This window comes from Ambystoma mexicanum, chromosome 10 (genome assembly GCF_040938575.1).
Source record: "Ambystoma mexicanum isolate Mex_15411 chromosome 10, UKY_AmexF1_1, whole genome shotgun sequence".
NCBI lineage: Eukaryota > Metazoa > Chordata > Amphibia > Caudata > Ambystomatidae > Ambystoma > Ambystoma mexicanum.
Genome location: NC_090932.1, coordinates 489,830,775 through 489,849,867, shown reverse-complemented (window position 1 = coordinate 489,849,867; position 19,093 = coordinate 489,830,775).

Genomic DNA, 19,093 nt, shown 5'->3' with positions numbered 1-19,093 from the left:
ACTGCCTAATATATGTGCCAGAGCCTGGTGGACATATCAAAGTACTTCAGGAATACTGAAAATACAGGGGTGCATTTGGACAGAAGCCCCAAAAAAGCTGATGGTAACCTGCAAATAAAAGTGGCACTTTGATGTCTTAGCAGCAAGGGTACAGCGAAAACACAAAACAAGAGAAAGCAGCAACTTTAATTGAGAGCTAATAGAGGCGAATCAAATACTAGGGAAGAATGGTGAAAAAAAAGCACAGCTGCAGTCGGCTGCCATCTATAGCATCCTTATCTCGACAGACACACTTTGGCAGATGTTGCCCTGTGTCCTCTATTACCTCAGACAGACTATTTAATTTGACAATTAACATTTCAGTTCACAGCATGCAAGCACCATTGAGTGCTGAAGCAACTGCGAGGATAAAATGTGTGGCTTTCAAACAGAAGTGAGAGGAGAACCCGCATGGTCTGAAGAAAGTGCAATTAAATAAGAGCACACGCTAGAAACACGGCCATTATAACTCTGGAAAGACATTTCCAGACACACTTCTGAGACTTCTGAGACACGCCAGTGAACGTGACAAATGCGAGTTAAGAGATCTTAATGCAATAGGTCACGGAGCAAAACATGGATCTTTGTTGTCTACACAACTCTATGGTCATAACAGCAAAACTTAACAGAAAACACAAGAAACATAGTGTTATTACCACCGAGAGAAGGGATGAGTGCACGATCCAGCAAGCATGAACACCAGCATTCACTATTTATCTGCATAAAAAGGATCAGCAAATATACAATACATTTCAATTACCGATTTAAAAGAAAAGCACACTATTTGGACAGATAAGTATTACATGTACGCCATTGAGAACAACACTGCATGCAGACTTTCAAAGGTGTAACCCTCTTCAAGACTAGAAAGTCAAATCAAAATGTGCTAAATTTCGAGTAATTACCAATAAAAGCAGAAGCAAATACAATATACATGTTTTCCAAATAATGCAGCTGTCCTAAAACAGAAGTTAAACAATCAAGGCTAATCAATATTTCCATACAACACGCGTGTAAAGTAATGATTTGATTTAACTACTATAGGGCCAGATTACAGAAACTTTGCACCGGTCCAAGTGCAAAGTTTGCACAGTGTTAGCACTAGGGCAAACTTTGCCCTATTTTTAAAAACACAGAGACACATAAAAAAACAATTGCACCTCGACAAGTGCAGTTTGGCACATTAAAAGCACCAGGGAAAAAATAGCTCTTGTGCAAAAAAGATGCATTTTCACTAAATGTGTGCACCAGCGCAAAGGTTGCCCTAGTTCTAATACGGAATGGTATTAGCACTAGGGCAAACATTGCCCTGTTGAAAACATGCATCAAAAATGTATCTTTTTAGCACTAGGGCAATTTTAGCCATGGTGCTTTTTAAATGCCAAAATGCACTCGTCGAGGTGCAATGGTTTTTTTAATGTGTCCCAGTGTTTTTAAAAATAGGGCAAAGTTTGCCCTAGTGCTAATACCGTGCAAACGTTGCACTTGCACCGGTGCACAGTTTCTGTAATCTGGTCCCAGGAAGTCAATTTAGAGAAATAAAACTATAACATGTTATTAAATGTTAAAAGAGAGCCATGTGTGATTTTGCTCGGCTGCGCATCAACCTGAGGTCCAGGGTTATAAGGGACGAACCAGAGGTTCAGTGATACCAGCCGTACTCATTGCGACCCCAGGCCCATGCCCTTCAGACTCTCAGCGAAATGTAGCCATTCCCTGAACCTTTCCACCCAAGCTCTGTGCAATTTCAGTCATTCTCAAGCAAACACTGCACACCTTTCAGACATGGCCTTGTGGACCTTCTGCAACTATAACCTGTCCCTCTTGTGGCTGGGAGGGCATTCCTGAACTTGAGTGTATGGGTGAGCCTGCAGAGGAATGGGAGGGCACGGAAAACCAGAGGTCCTCGAAAGGTAATAGAGAGGTAATACAGAGCCGCAGTGGAAGATCTGTGCATGAGGGTCAAAAGAAGCAAGCACTGTACCTTCTGCTCCTGCTCAGTGCCTCTAGTTCGCAACACAGGGACATGCAGCAGTGAGCAGACACATCCTATGAGACTTGTTCTGCTGCGCCTTTAATTCCTGTTATGCGTGTGATATGATATGATAAGACATTTATAACGCGCCTATACATAAGTGTTTCAAGGCGTGACGAGGCAGGGAGGGGGAACAAAGGGAAAACAGAAAACGATCCCACTAGGCCAGGTGTCATTCAGATCGCACAAGTGCATGTGAAGGGGGAAGGGAAAAGTGTGAGGGGGAAGAGAGAGGGGAAAGTGCAGTACATGGGATAGAAGAGTAATAAAGAGTAATAAGATGAATAGAAAGGGCAACTGGTGGCAAGTGCAAGGTAAGTGCAGGCATAAGTGCTGGTAGGGGGACTGTAGGGATACAGAACCAGTCCCCAGGTGCAGAGGTTGCCAGGGGGGCAGTGCAGGTGCGCAACTGGTGGTGCCTGGGCCCGAGATCAGAAAGGGTGGCCAGGTAACCAGTGCAGTTTCAGCCAGGAATTCAGCAGGGGACAAGGAGAGAGAAAGTAGAAGCAAAGAGGAAGGTTTTGAGGTGCTTCCGGAACCGGAGATGGTTCTCCTCGAGTTTCAAGGAGGCAGGGAGGCTGTTCCAGAGGGAGGACCCTGCTGAAGAGAGAGATCTACCACCAACTCGTTGCTTGGAGAAGCGACTGACCCGGAGGAAGTTGGAAGTGGATGAGCGAAGAGCTCGAGAAGGAAGATATTTAGGAAGAGAGAGTTGAAGGTATTGCGGCCCCATGCCCCAGAAAGCCTTGTGGACAATGCAGAGGGTTTCAAACTTAAACCTTGCGGCTACTGGGAGCCAGTGCTAGGATTTCAGTCCTGGAGAGATACGATCCATGGGCTTGAGACCAAGGACAAGTCTTGCAGTCCTGTTCTGGATAAATTGCAGAGGGCGGAGAGAGGAGGCAGGCAGATTTAGACAGAAGCTGTTACAATAGTCCAGCCTAGAAAGAGCCAGGGCTCTGGAGACAGTGAGCTTCTGGGGGAAGGAGAGGAAAGGAAGAATACCTCTGAGGAGGTGCAACTGGTAGTGTGACTTCTTAGAGATGTCAGAGATGTGAGGAGAGAAGGAGAGTGTGGAGTCGAAGATAACCCCAAGGTTTTTAGCCTTGCAGGTGGGAGCAGGAAAAGGGCCAAGAGAGGCCAGCCAGAGAGCTGCAGGGAAAGAGGGAGTGGGTGTGCCTATGAGTAGAATCTCAGTCTTACTGGCATTAAGGCAGAGGTCATTGGCGGAACACCACTCCTGGATGGAAGACAGGCAGTCAGAGATGAGTGAAGGAGAAGAGGAGGCAGAGGGTAGCCTGAAAATGAGCTGGGTATCATCCGCATAGCACTGAAAATTGGGGCAGAAAGTGGCGATGCGGTGGGCAAGGAGTGCCATCTATTGGTTGAACAGCCAGGGAGAGAGGTTAGATCCCTGGGGCACACCACAGGTAGAGAAAAAGATATCGGGGAGGAAGGACCCAAGTTGGACCTGGGACGGTCAGTCAGAAAGGAAAGAACTCAGCCATGCCAGAGCCTGAGCAGTGATACCCAGGTTATCACGGAGACGATTGAGCAGGATGCCATGTTTGACAGTATCAAAGGCAGAAGAGAGATCAAGCAAGATGAGGATGCACAGGGTGTTAGAGTCGCGGTTGGAGAGCAGGTCTTCACGGATGTTCAGGAGAGCAGTTTCCATGCTTTTGGAAGCTCTGAAGGCTGACTGATGGTCATGAAGACAACCAACAGATTCAGTGTGGAGATTAAGCTGGGAGATGGGCAGTTTCTCCAGGAGCTTGCCTATGAAGGGAGTGATGGAGATTAGGCGATTGTTAGCCTGGCAGGAGGGGTCGGCAGAGGGTTTCTTAAGAAGGGGGTGAACACGGGAGTGCTTCAGGGGGGATGGGAAGACTCCAGTGGTGAAGGAGCGATTGCAAAAGTCAGCCAGGGCAGGAGACAGAGAGTCTATGTGGTCCTTGATAGTTTTGGAGGAGCAGGGGTGAACCTGTTTTGACGAGACTTTCATAGATCGGACCTGTCTAGAAACCTTGTCTGCAGAGAAAAGGGGAAAGGCTGAGAAGGAAGGAGGGAGGGTGGCTGCAGAAGGGCCAGAGGAAGAGCAGGGAATAGAGGGGGGAGGCGGTAGGAGGAGAGTGAGGACAGGATGTCCTGAGTTTTTGAGATGAAGTGAGAAGCCAATGCTGTGCAAAGGGCCTGGGAGGGGACAGGAGAGGTAGAGACTGCGGCAGGATTGGCCAGTTCCTTGCAGATTTTAAAGATTTCAGTCGAGTTGTTTGATGCTGCAGAGATGCGGGCTTGGATATGAGCCCTCTTCTTGGTGAGGACGGAAAGTCGGTATTGCCTTTATAGCAGATGGCAGGCCAGTTTGTCAGAGGATGAACATTAAGCACGCCATTTTCTCTTGGCCACCCTGCACTTGCATTTGAGGGTGAAAAGGTCAGAGTCATACCAGGAGTTACACTTGGCTTTGGGCTGCAGGTGGATTCTCATGACAGGGGCAAGGATATCAAGATTATCAGATATAGAAGAGTGTAGCGTGGAGAGGTCTGTGTCAGGGTGTGAGTCAGCCAAAGGGGGAGAATGGGGTGAGAAGGTGGCGGCAAAAGCCTTGACTGACACGCGCTTCATGGGTCGGATGACCGAGAAGGTGGGTGGCAGTGATGGAGGTGGCTGGCCTGAAGGGTAGGGAGGGTGAGGTGGGAGGATAGGAGAAATTGATTACTCCAACTCCAGGAGAGCGGAGTGGAGAGAGGGGCAGAAAGGGGAATGTCTGAGGAGATCAGAACATCGAGAGTGTGCCCTGCAGAATGAGTCGGGCCAGAGGGGAGAATGGTGAGTAAGAGAGAGTCACAGAGGTCGCGAAAGAGTCCAGAGGGGGGACAGGAAACATCCAGGTGGATGTTGAAGTCTCCAAGAAGGAGGAGTTGAGTGGTTGAGGCCAGGAGTGAGGAGGAGAGGTCCGCCCACTCAGAGAGGAATGAAGAAATCTGACCAGGTGGCCGATAGATAGTAGCCACAGTAAGGGAATGGCTAGGGGAGAGAGAGAGCCACAGATGAGGCATTCAAAGGAGGAGTAGGTCTGCGTAGGAGTGACAGATGCAGGAATCTACTCGGGGATGATAAGGGCAACACCCCCACCAGGGCGGTTGGGTCTGGGAGCGGAGAGGATCTTGTAGCCGTCAGGGAGGAGCGAATCAAAGCTGGTGACAGAGCTGTCCATGAACCATGTCTCAGTGAGACCGAAGACATCAAGGTCAAGTTCTTCAAGAAGGCGGCAGATATTAAAGGAATGTTTGACAGCAGAGCAAGAGTTAAGGGTGGCAATGTGGAGAAGGTTACCATCCTTGAAGGATTTCCGGGGAGTGGTACAGATCAGAGGTACGCCCTGCAGGGGTGTAGAAGGAGCCCGAGAGGGGGCAGGGAGGGAGGTGGAAGACAAGGAAGTCAAGGAAAGGGGATGGGGGACAGCCAGAGAAGAAAGAAAGTTGATGAGGCACGGGAAGTGTCTATCAAAGAGGTGAAGGTTGGCCTGAGGGCCTTTGACCAAGACGGTCCCATTAGAGTAAACAGTAATGATGACCTTAGAGGTAAGGAAGGAGGTCAGGAGGGCGTCCCAACGGGTGCCACCATTAATGGGAGAGGAGGAGAAAGGAGAGAGCACAGAGACCATATGAAGGGTCCACAGGTCAGGAGAGGGCACGACAAAGAGGATGTCGGTAAAGCTTCCTTGGAGGAGGCAATGGTGTAGGTGTCAGCGATAGAGAGGTCTGGGTTGGAGACCAGGATGTCCTTTTTAAACTTCTTCCTACCATATTTAGTTTAGTCAATAGAAAAGCAGTTTGAGAAGATTGGTGAGACAGAAAGCACCTTAGAGTAGGTGGGAGAGGGGAGACACTTGCGCGAAGAGGCAGACAAAAAGGTGTAGAAATGGAAAATGGTTCGAGACTGCCTGGGTAACTGTGAACATGCAGCTAGGAATGCAACCTGCACGTGAGAAGCCCCATGCATCTTAAACTACGTTCAGCCATGTTCGGCACGACTTCACCCTCAATCTTGTTATCCATAGACATGGCGCTGCATGCACTGTGCTCACTAATCTAGAATCAAACATATATTGAACTCATTTAGCCACACGCCGTACATGCTAGCCATATTTAAGCACGCTCTGCACACCCTTATTTTGCATGTGCTACAAGGAGAAGTTGGAGGAATGAGTGATCTTTATGAATGGAAAGCCCTTTAGAGGGAAACAGGCCACACCACAGCCATACATGTTTTGCTTCTAGCCAGTGACTGTGAGCAAATGGAGGTTCAGTAATCATTTGCACTGTAAAAACAGAAATGATCAAGGACCAGCTAAAGAAGGTTTGACCTGTGTCTTTCTCAGCAGTGTCTTGCAGACCTATCAATCCTGGAAATGATAACTGGTAGGATCCTTCCTAACGATCGGTAGTGACATTGCAAAAAGCTCACTCTCTAAGCAAGGAGCCTGGGACTGGAGAACTTCTGCTGAATGCGTCTCTGTAATATGCGAGTGATCTATAATGGCATTAAGGGACCAGACCTTCTTAGATTGGGACACAATACCTCTAGCAATCCTGTGACCACAGTTCTTTAAACGCATATTAGTCTGCAAAAGCACCTGATAAGTCCTAAATACCAAAAATCATAAGAAAATAATTTGTTGTCAGAAATAATGTGGCAAAAATGTAATCATACATTTAAAAAAAGTGTGTTCACAAAAAATAAACGAGGGTTGTTTTATACATCAAAAACTCAACACCTTAGAATGACTCCCAGTTTAGTGTCTTTACACCAGAATCATTGGGAGAGAGTGCAAATCCATGAGGGACTCATAGTGGTGGGCGAGTGTAATAGAAATGTGTCTTGCCCTACTGAAGGCCGAACCTCTCTCCTGTGTATTCTCCAGGGCAGCTTCAACTGGTGAGCATCCGCAGTGTGAAGGATACTGCACAGGACTAGTGAAGTGTTTTAGTCTATAAATCCATCTATTTACTATATTGGTCTATTTTTAGTTCAGGTACATCTACAGCAACGTTAGACCAAACATCAGTCTCTGATCTTGCGCATACCCTACAAAAGTTCAAAATCCTTGAGTCAACCAGACCCTGAAAGTTAGAGCTTTACTATAATCAAGTCTATTTCAGCACTGTCTCTCTATACTGGAAAAACTGAAACATTGAATCCATGACTACATCTAATGATCAATGTGGCTACCACTAATGTTTGCTTCTCTAGCCAGTGTGATGGATAGCTCAGTGGTCTGAGCACTTACTGTTGACGTCTAGGCGTGGCCTGCAGTTCGCAGCTTTCAGCCCTTGCAAGGCCAGCGCAGCCTTTCATCATTTTTAGGTTGCTAAATGAGCACCAATTGTGGTTGGGTAGTAAAAAAATGCTGTATGTAAAGTGCTTTGGTGAACGTGATATGTGAATATCTAAATATAACGAAAACAAATACGATAACCTGTTTCTATGTTACACAGAAATGTGACCCATACTTAAAGATCACATAGCGCACTAGCATATAAAGTACAGAAAGTCAAAAAGGCAACCATTGTATCTCAGGAGCTTTTAAACACAGTATGAGGATATAAATACTGGCAGCAATTTTTTGAAATTTCAATTTTATTGGTTTTGCAGCAACAAGTTATTACAATTCCACATGTGAGCAAAAGTGAGAGATTATAACATTGAGAGAGCAACATAGGAGTGCAACATACACCATGTTGATTTAAGAAAGACATTTTAAGTATCTCCTTAACCCCCCTTCCATTCAGTTCGTGCCCACCATGAGAGCAGGGGCAATTTTCTAGATTCCTGTGACTTTTCTTTCAGGCATTTATATGGCAGGATTAGGCACGACAGACAGAGAACTTTGAGACCTTTTAACAGTGACACAAGCGGAAAATGGTTTGTTGTGGTGGCAATACAGCATTATGCACAACTTTTCTCATGTAGCCTATTTTGCACGAAAATCCGCCCATTCCCTTTCGGCGGAGGCACCTTTTCCATGTAGGGCAGCGGTCAGGGCCTCCATTCTGAAGATGGTTTGTGCGACGGTCACCCATTCCTCCTTAGAGGGGAGGGATGGTCTCTTCCAGGTCATTGTGAGGCAGGCTCTTGCGGCCATCAGGAGGCCCAAGATCATCTTGGGAGCTTTTAGGATTGTGTCTTCTTCTTGGGAAAGGCCGAAGAGGATCAGTAGGGGGCCTTTCTCCCTTTCCTCTTGATCAAGATCTTTGATCCAGCTGAGGACCTCGTCCGAAAAGGCCTGAACTTTATTGCAACCTCAACACATGTGCCAGTAGCTTGCTTCATGACCACAGCCCCTCCAGCAATGCGGATTTGTTCCTTGATACATTTTCGCAAGTCGAAGCGGGTCGTACTGCCACCTGTACAGGAGTTTGATTGCGTGGAGCTTATATTGGCATGATATTGACGCTTTGGCCATTTGTCTTTGTTTCCCATCTGTTCCGCAGCTTGATAGAAGGAGTTAGGTCCGTTGATATCAGAGCGATATACATAGAGCTTATCAGGCCTCTAGAGACCACGAAGGTGTCCAGTATTTTTTCAAAAGGTGTAAGGTCCCTCTGTAGTTGGTCTTTCCATTTCTCTCGGAACATTACCCCTTTCAGCTTTAGATATTGGAAGACAGACAGGGGGCCTATGTTGAGTGCGTCTTTGAGTTCTTGTATAGTTATAAAGGTCTTGTTTCTCCATAGTTGCCCCGCTCGTTCCAGACCTGCTTCATACCAAGACTGGTAGCTCAGTGGTTCAGGTATATCCTCGCTAATCCCTGGGACCCATATGTGTCCCAGAGGAGAAGGCCAGGTCGTGATTCCTTTCATGGAGCTGTCCGGTTTCCAAATTGCCCAAATGGTTCCTAGTATGGGATGATTCCGGATGCTGTGTGGCAGTCTAGGTCCAGGGACCCATAGCGATTCACCAACAGTGCACGGATGGAGGTGGAAATTGTCCAGGTCTATTCAGTGTAAGTTTGTTTGCTGTCTCAGGTGTGGGATCATTATGTGCAACTGGGCTGCTTTGTAATATGTTTCCAGATTGGGGAGACCCACTCCTGCATCATCTTTTTGAGATACAGAAGGGATTTAGGGACTCTTGGTTTTTTGCCTTGCCATAGGAAAGCCATCATGGACTTCGTCATTTCAGAAAAGAATTCCTTGGGTATTTTTAAGGGGACCATCTGGAACAGGTACAACATTTTTGGTAGAATCACCATTTTGATGGCATTTAGGCGCCCCATCCATGAGATTTTAAGTTTAGCCCATTTTGTCATGTCGCTTCGCAGTGTCAGTAGCATGGGAGGGAAGTTGGCATCGTACAGGGTGTTCAGGTCTCGTGTGACGTTAATGCCCAAATATCGAAGGGTGGTCAGGCTGACTTTCATTCCTAATGAGGCGAATCTCTCCACTTAGTTGTCTTTGTTTTTGTCTAGCGGAAGGAGGATGGATTTGCCAGTGTTGATCTTCAGGCCTGCCATCTGCCCATATTCTTCAATGATGTTCAGGGCTGTTGGAATGGATTCAAGTGGGTGAGTAAGATGTAGCAATATATCATCGGCATAGAGGCCAAGTTTGTATTTCTTGTCCCCGACCCTGATCCCTCAGACACCGGGGTCTGATCTCAGTCGCTGCGCAAGGGGCTCAAGTGACAGGACGAACAGGATGGCAGATAGCGGGCATCCCTGTTTTGTTCCCCTTTCCAGGGGGAACCATCTGGAGTAGCCACTGTTGACTGAGACTGATGTCCGCGGGGACGTGTAGAGTGCCTTTATGGCTAGACATAGCCTTGGGCCGAAGCCGACCTCGATGAGAACCTTTTCCAGAAAGTCCCAATCCACCCTGTCAAAAGCTTTCTCAGCGTCCAAGGACAGAAGGGTTGGATCTGCTGGCATGTTTTGAGCTTCGTGAATCAGGTGGAGCGTTTTTCTCATGGTGTCAGCACCTTGTCTTCCTAATATGAAACCCACCTGGTCCGGGTTCACCAGTCGCGGTAAGTGGACTTCTATACGGGCTGCTATCACTTTTGCGTACATTTTGGCGTCAATGTTAAGTAGCGATATAGGGCGATACGATCCACAGAGTTTTGGGTCTTTGCCTTCTTTTGGTATTACAGTGAGGAGGGCTTGTTCGAAGGAGGGGGGGTGCTTTGCCTGTTTCGAAGATATCATTGAAAAGTGTTGTTAGGAATGGGACAATATACATGGAGAACGATTTATAGAATCCTGGAGTGAATCCATCATCTCCGGGGGACTTCCCTGTTTTGAGCCGCTTAATCGCATCAGCAACATCTTCCTCACTGACGGGAGCATCGAGCGCCTCGGATTCTGCGCGTGTTAGTGACGGTAGTTTTACGTTTCTGAGGTATGTCTCTATGGCATTTGGTGGGGAGGGCGGGTAACTCATGTATAGATCCTCATAGAAGAAAGGAAGGCTCCTTGAATCCCCTGGGGAGATGTTTCTGTAGTATCCAGGAGTGTACCATCCATCCTTTCTATGTAATCCACCCATCTCTCTGCTCTCTGTGCGCGCAGCCTTGCCGCCAGGAGGGCATCTGCCTTGTCGCCTTTTTCATAGAATTTTTGCTTTAGGTGTTGTAGGGTTTGGGTTATTTTGCCGATTTCCAGGACTTTGAGTTCTTCTCTAAGTTCCTTGGCTTCGTTTATGTATTTTGTTCATTCAAGCGGCTTTGATTGGGCTTGCTTCTCAGCCAGATACAGTTTCTCTCTAATATTCTTCTCAATTAAGGATTGTTCTCTCTTTTTGCGAGCTCCTTCTCTGATGAGGATGCCCCTCCAAGTAGCTTTGGCTGCTTCCCACACTGTGGTCTTCGAGATTTCTCCTGTGTCGTTTAACATGAAATATTGTTTGATTTCGTTTTCGAAGTCATCTCTGAACACCGTGTCCTTCCATAAGGAATCGTTGCACCTCCACTTTGTGGTTGGGGTAGTTTGGTTCGTCCAGCGTATTTCTGCCTTCACCATATCATGGTCCGACCATGAGATCGGGTATATGTTTGCGACTGTGGTTTCCCGCAGAAGGTCTTCGGACAAGAATAAGTTATCGATTCGTGTGAGAGTTTCATGCGGGACAGAACGGAAGGTGAAACCACAATCTGTGGGGTGGAGGTGACGCCAGCTTTCGGAGAGATCAAACATTTAGAGGGCTGCCTTCACATCTGCTGCGTCGTTCATGTGGGATGGCTTGGATGTGTTGGTCTTACTTTGCCTGTCTAGAGAACTGTCCATCCACAAGTTGAAGTCACCTCCCAGGACCGTGTGTCCTTGTGCCATCTGGAACACTTTTTCAACTGCTTTATGGAGGAATCTTTTCTGTTCCTTGTTCGGGGCGTAGACCGTGGCTAGAGTGGCGGGAGTGTCCTCTATGGTCCCTGTTATAACTGCTGTTCTCCCCTCCACGTCGACCCAGGTGCTGTGAGTCGACATACGGAGGCCCTTCTGTATCAGTATCCCCACCCCTGCCTTTTTGGATAATCCAGAGCTCCACAGGGAGAAACCAACAGCTCTGCTCGGGATTGTTCTTTCTGTGCCCCTGAGATAGTGTGTCTCTTGGATGAATAGAACGTCAATTTTGGAGCGTATAAATTCTCTGGCCACAGGGGAACGCTTTCGTGGGGGAGTTTAGGCCTTTGACGTTAAGTGTGCATATGCGTAAACAATCAGTGTTGGGAGTGTTTGTCATTGAGGATGTTTAGCGATGCTGTTGCTGGTCTCTGTGTCTGTCGTGCTGCCTCTTTTATTTCTCGTGTCCATAAATTCAATATTTGTCCTTTGGCATTGGAAAAAAGCCGGGTTAGATCCACCACATTTTGCAGATCAGCCCCGTGGTGTAAAGAAGTAGTCCGCAAAATCCCAACATTTCCCTCCCCTCCCTCCCTCCACCCTCCAGGAACAGGGCAGCCCAATGTGGGGCCACCCACACCCATCTCCACCTGCGGCGTCCGATTCAGTCGGGTTAACTTCACCAAACCGATATCGAACCACCAGTATGAACCGCACAACATTCGGTCCAATAATCAATAAAACACAACATAACTTTAACTTTTGAGCCCCCAATTCGTGTCACTCGAGACCCGGAAGCATGAAGCTTTCCACGTTATCAGGCAAGACTGATTTAATAGTAGCTCCCTGTCCAGGTGTGATCGAGTTTGTCAACATTTCCCCCCCTTGGCCCCGGCCTGTACCTTATTTCACGTGGTTCAGTCATGGATCCGGCCCGGGCTTCGTTGCTGTTTACTCTTCACCCACTGTAGTTTCTACGATGAAATGTCACAATAGGGTGGGCGGTCGTGACAATAGAAGAGTCAATGTTCCATATCTGAAGAAGCGTTCATTCTCTGGAATTTCCTGGAGCCCTGCATCCGCCTTCCTCGAGGGCCTTTGATTTGCCATGAGCCTTTGGCGTTTTTCTGTGTTGATGCGTTGGGTCCATCCGTCTGAGGGCCTAGTAGATCTGTAATGGCATTGACGATGTCTTTTTCGGAGGTCAGCTTCATCCCTGTGCCTTCCCAGTCGAAAGAGAGGGAGAATGGGTAACCCCACCGTTATCTGATACCTTTGTCCTTGAGGAGTTTCGTAATCGGTAGGCACTTTCTTCGCAGCACCAGTGAGAGAAGACAGGTCCTGAAAGATGACAATGGGTGACCCCCCCAGGGAGATCTATGGTGCAAGTCTGGCCTTCTCCAGGATCCAAGCCCTGTCCGCATAATTGTGGAACCGGGCCAAGACCGATCTCGGACCACCTGGCTTGCCCCCCGGCTCTATGAATTCAATAAATTTTCAGTTCATCTATCCCCTCATCCCCAAATAATAGTTTTGAGATGTCATGCAACGATTTTTTCAGATGCGTTCCTGTTTCGTCTTCCAATTCAGGAATGCCAAAAACACGTATATTGTTCCGGCGCTCTCTATTTTCTAAATCATCAACTTTTAATCGAAGTTCTTCCTCCTTGCCCTCAATTTCCGCCAGGCGGTGGTCGATTTGCATTTCAAGTGTGCTTGACGAGGATTGGTTGTGTTCAACCTCCTCAAGTCTCTTCTCCATTTTATCGATTCTGTTTGTGATCTTATCAATTTTGTTCCCAATGTCTGCCCTCATCCCTTTCATTTCTGAGAGGAGGTCAGCGATATCACCCTTGGACAGTGCTTCTTCGGCATTCTTGGACGCCATGACCGAGGGGTCGAGGAGGTGGGGTGCACCAGAAGGCTGAGTAAATTTGAATTTGGCCAGTTTCAGTTTAATGTCCATAGAATCGAAGCGCAATAACGGGCCGCCAAGCAAGACTTAGCTAGCGTTGGGCCCGCCTGTGCGGACCAGAAGAGGGATGGGTGAGAATCTGCACCACAGTGGGGACCTTGAGGATACAATGCTTCTGCGGCTTCGTTTCTTTACCTTGTGCGTGGGGCGTGAGGCCGAGGTGTGCTGGGCGTCCGTCGTGTCTGGCCCCGAGAGTCCCGAGACAGGTTTGAGATGGGGGTGAGGGAGGGTGAAAGAGGGACCTTATCACAGAGGGGACCCTTTAAGCACAGGGCATGTGAGTCTATGCCTTATTTCGTTCATGCACCGTGAGTGGATCGCCTATTCAGCTTGGACAGGGCTGACTCAGTAATGGAATGACCACAGGGGTTGTGTGGGGGGTCCACTCACCGTTGCAGAGGGGTTCCACTTAAAATTGGCGGTTGAGGTGAGGTGCCTGGTCTGACCAGGGGGGGCACGTGCTCCAAGGCATGGGAGCCCAACCCTCGGATTGCCAAATATCCAATGTGTTGAGGAGGCAGCGATCAGGGCCCTGTGCTGCCAAGTGAAGAGAGTCCGACTCAAAGGGCTATATTTCCCCCGCGGTCGTGGGAAGATCTGGAATGTCTAGCGTGACTGAGGAGGGCACACGCCCCAGGAGCTGGGGGCCCACCCCTCAGGCCGCACAGTAAGCAGCACGGTCGTTAGGCTGAGACCACTACAATGGGTGACTAAATGATGGTGATACAAAAAAATGTTTTAAAAAACCCAGGGGTACCTGCCAGCGCTCCTGTGTTTTGTGACCTGTACGCAGGTCTCAGGGGGGCAGGCGACAGCCGGGCCCTCAGCAGTTCGTAGGGCTGGAATGAAGGTTGCTGATGATCCTTGTTGTCCGTGTCGGCCAGGGAAAGTGACCGCCACCTCTCCAGTCTTCCCGTATTAGGGTATGGGGTCCCGTGGGGTTCCCGCGCTCATGTACGCTCATGTACGTAGTGGTGGCGGGCCGCAGGACGCACGCAGGGCGGCCTGACTCCAGCAGCCTCTCCCAGGGCTCTGCCTGCGAGTCCCGATGCAGATCTGTTTTCGGGGACAGGGGATGTCCCGCCGCAGGACCCGGTTCCCTCCTCTCCTTACTGCCTGCGCGGGCCGCGTGCGCCGCGGGCAGTCCTCCAAGCTCTGTTAGAGCCCGAGGGTGTCCCTCATTGCACAGCGATATAAATCAAGGCGGAGGGCACGGGGGGCTCAAGACTCAAGGGGGCTCAAGACTCGTTGCTTTCGTTTCCTGCAGCTTCAAAGTGAGTAAAGCGATCGGCCCCCTCAGGCCATGTTGCTCTAAGAGGTCTTGTTACTTACTTTTCTTCACTTGTTAGGAACCATGGCCTGAAGGGCCTGGCCTTTTCTTTGCTTTGTAGCTAACCAGGGTCAGTTCTGGTTACTACATGGATGGAAGTTCCTGGTCACCAGTAATTGTTCACCCCCACTGTCGCTGTACAAATATGTATCGTTTTTATTATGAATGAAAGATTTCAGGCTTTGAAACTCCCAATATTTTTAGTTAATGCCCTGAAAAATTAAATTATTTGCTTAGGATCACACACTTTATATAAGCATCATTTTACAATCCCCTTGTTTTATGGCCGTTCTTTTGGTGACTGTTGTGATACATTGAAGAAACGCAACTAACCGAATTTAAGCAACATGTAAAAGGGGAAAAAATAACCAGCTGCAAGAATATCATGTGCCCAGCTTCAAAGCGAGGAAGGACCCAGCCCCCACAGGCCATACTGCTCTGAGTTATCTTGTAAGGTGGGTTTATTTATTGGGCAACATGGCTTGGGGGGGGCTGGCAACTTCACCTCTTTGAAGCTAAGCAAGGTCAGTCCTGGTTACTGCATGGACAGAAACCGACTCTAGCTGTAAACATATCTATTTTTTTATTATGTATAAAAGATTGCAGGCTTTGAGAACTCACAATATTTTTAGTCAATGTGCAGTGAGATTAATTTATTTTCTGAGGATCACACACTTTGGTTAAGCAGCATGCTACAAGCCTCTTTTTTTATGGAATGTTTCTTGGTGACTGTTGTGATACATCGCACAACCCCAACCAATCAGAGAGTAAGTGACCATATATTTTAAAGTGAAATATATAAATGTAGTTCAATTGACCTTCTCCTCACAAGAAAGTGTGGAAGACAAAATAGCATTGAACTTAATAAAAAGTAATGAACACCAGAAAACATGAGAGAAGAAATCTTCCAATAACTGGGCTGGCAAAGTATAAAAGGTGCTCACATTTTAAACCCAGCAATCTGTAGTGAAATATTCCATGGAAAACAAAATCCCAATTTGAAACAAGTGCTTGTGTTCTTGTGGGTAAGCATCTGCACTAGAAACATGACAACCTGAGTACAATCCTGGTATCCAAATACTTGAGCAAGCCTACCAAACTAAAAGAAAACAAGGGGTTGCATCAGCCCTATGATAAAAAAAAGTTATGCTTTCCGCCTACATGTGTGCTTTACTGATGCCCTGAAAAGCAGCCACAATCTGGGGAAAATAACTGCACCAGCGTCAAGGATTGCAAACTCTCTTGCCACACCATGGGCAAATACTCATGACTTACTTGCCCTCTGATCATTTCCCCTCCTCACCCCCATGTCTGTCTTTCAACAATACTCTGCTTTATAAAGCTAAGTTGAAAAGTGCACATACCATAGTGTCACTCAAATATAGAAATCTTAATAGAACTATGTTATGCAAAAGTATACAATTGTGGAATTATTCCCCCAATCTTCACTTGATACTACAAATAACAGAATCCAATTCAGCAAAAGGCAAAACAAAATTGTCTCGGGGACTGACAGTAGCACGGTTTAAAAAAAATTGCAGATGCTTTGTGGTGTTATGAGAAATTTAAAACTAAGAAAACACACAGGATTCAGGATCGTGGACTATATGCCATCCATGTAGTAACCAGGACCGACCCTGCATAGTTTCAAAGTGAGAAAAGATCCAGCCCCCTTAGGTCATGCTTCTAACAAGTGTTTGTGTAAATTGGCTAATGTGTTAGGTAAAATGGCCTTAGGGGGCTGACCCTTTCCTCACTTTGAAGCTAAGCAGGTTTTGTCCTCATTACTGCAGGGATGGGAAACCCATTGTTGCTGTAAAAATAACTATTTTTGTATTTTTTATTATTGACTGGGAGACTACAAATACCAGAATACCATTCAGAAAAGGCAAACCATGGTCTCTTAGTGCAAAACATTCAAGGACTGACAGTAGCACGCTTAAAAAAAAGTAATTTAGATGTCCATCTATGCAGTAACCAGGACTGACCCCGCTTAGCTTCAAAGCAAGGAAACGGCTGGCACATTCCTAGAAATGGTCTTGTAACTTTGCTTCATTTATTAGGCAACATGGCCTTGGGAGGTTGGCCCCTTGTTCATTTTGAAGCTAAGCAGGGTCTGGTGATTTTTCACCCCTAATGTTACTATAGCCCTCTATACAACCCCCACCTCTAGCCTAATGGCATTTGCATGTTTTTGACCTGCAAATGGCTTTTTTCCTGTGTTTCATTTTCCCATGTTCTCGGCTATTGCCGCAGATATAGCTTGCATCTGGAGAAAAACAAGATGGCGGGTGATTGATTTCTAAAAAAACCTGGTTTGGGGTAAATCCCCTAAATATCTCTAAGTATTTTTGGGAAGGGGGCTACCCATTCTATGTTAAATATTTAAAAATTAACTGCATGGAATAACACCAAACCATGCATGGATCATGAGTTAATGCTTTGTCCCCCAAGTTTTTTTGCACCTGGTTCAAATCTGTCCAGTGGTGTGGGCTGTGCACTTTGGTAAATATCGGCGTTGTTTGTCTATGGGAAAATGAATGGGAAGTAGGCCACACTTTTTCATTTTTTTTTAGTTGAAGGCTCTTAATATTTTTTTTTATTTTTTAACAAATCTTTCTGAAACTTTGCAGTCTGGGGGGGGCGTGGGTTTTTAATAGTTTTTTTCGTATTCATGGTCAAATCTGTTACTTCAATCAAAAGTTATTAATGATAGAATTTTGAGGGGGTGCCATGGGAGTCCAACTCACCTTAACTAGTCGGTGGCTATCGCCGCCAATAATATATGTACCACTGAACAAACCTTGTTAAAGGGACATTATGGTTAAATTGCACTAATAAAAACCTATCAAATTCAGTGAAAAAACATTGTTAAAGGGACATTATGATTAAGTTGCACTAATAAAAACCTAAGAAATTCAGTGAAAAAGCATTGTTAAAAAGACATTATGGTTACAAGTAAAACTGAACAACCATTGGAATTCACCAGTTGTGGTAAACTAAGCCACCATAACTCACACCACCACCCTGCATTGCTAAGACTAACACCCAGGAAATCAAAGATGACATAAAAGAATTAGTGATGATAACATCTCTAATGGTATACAATACATTGTTTAATATAAATAAGTACTATAGTTTGTAGAAACCTCACTAAAAACATTTATGTTATTACAGTACATAGTTTTCAAGAAGAAGCAACACCTGAATTGAATTATGCAAAATCTGAAGAATCACAATGAGAAGCTCTATCCCCAACTGTACATAATGAAATCATGAACTTGTCTGCAAAAGTGGATCAAGTAAGTAATGAGTTAAGGAACTTTTACAATATGTCAAAAATCATGTCATTAAAAATGTTCCTTGTCACTCTCCTTCTTGTCACTCTCCTTCTTGCACCTGTCCCCCTTTTTCGCAAGCAATCATCCCCATGGAAATCCCATATATTTAAAACAAAGACACTTTGATGAAACCTTGCTCCCTTCATCCCCTGATCATTATTGTACAGAAATTCCTAATCCTCCCATGTATGTTTCCCATTCCGATACCCCATACCTTACATAAATAAATGTATTTTTATACTATAAACGTGTTGTTTCTTATTTTCTATCTTAAACCCCTATGCCTGCCTGGGTTGTCTGCACTCAAGCAAGAGGTGCCCCGGACAGACGCAATGTCTGGATAGGTCTGCTTTCCCATGTTGCATTTTTAATTACTTTGCAGACAGCACGCCTGTTCTACGGACACCCACATGCATGTGCCCTGAAATTCCCTCCCGATGGGTGTCCGCGGATGGCCGTCATGGTTGCGGAAATTCTTGAATGCCATCATGTGACCGCAGCTGAACTAACTCAAAACATATATCAGTCTGCAGACTTCACCTCTGCTAACATTTTTAAAAGCATTAGATCTGGTATGCTTACAAAAGATGCAAAATCCCTCTTTAATACTGGACTAATCCATGAGCTAAATGGGTGAAACACATGCATGTCCTTAATGCCAACCCTTGCAAGCTGTAGTCAATTCAACGAGACAATGTTAAAAAAAGAAATGACACCCATACTGCATATCAGCTCTACAGACAAACTAGAAGTGCGTAGCATGACACTCCCTATGTGTGAACAAGCAACATAACGACTAAATAGCTTAGAAAAATCTATCTATTTGGATTGGAGAAAATTTTAACTTTGTGCCTAAACAGCAGTGTAATTCTAAAATGTAACCTTGATGTAGAACAAAGTTTAGTTAATGGAGCAATTAGTAAAGTTGTTGGCTTCCAAACATATCCACATGACAACAACATTCAGTTTTTCAACATCCATTTTGACAAACTTGCAGAAGTTAACAAAGTTGACAGCACAATAACACGTT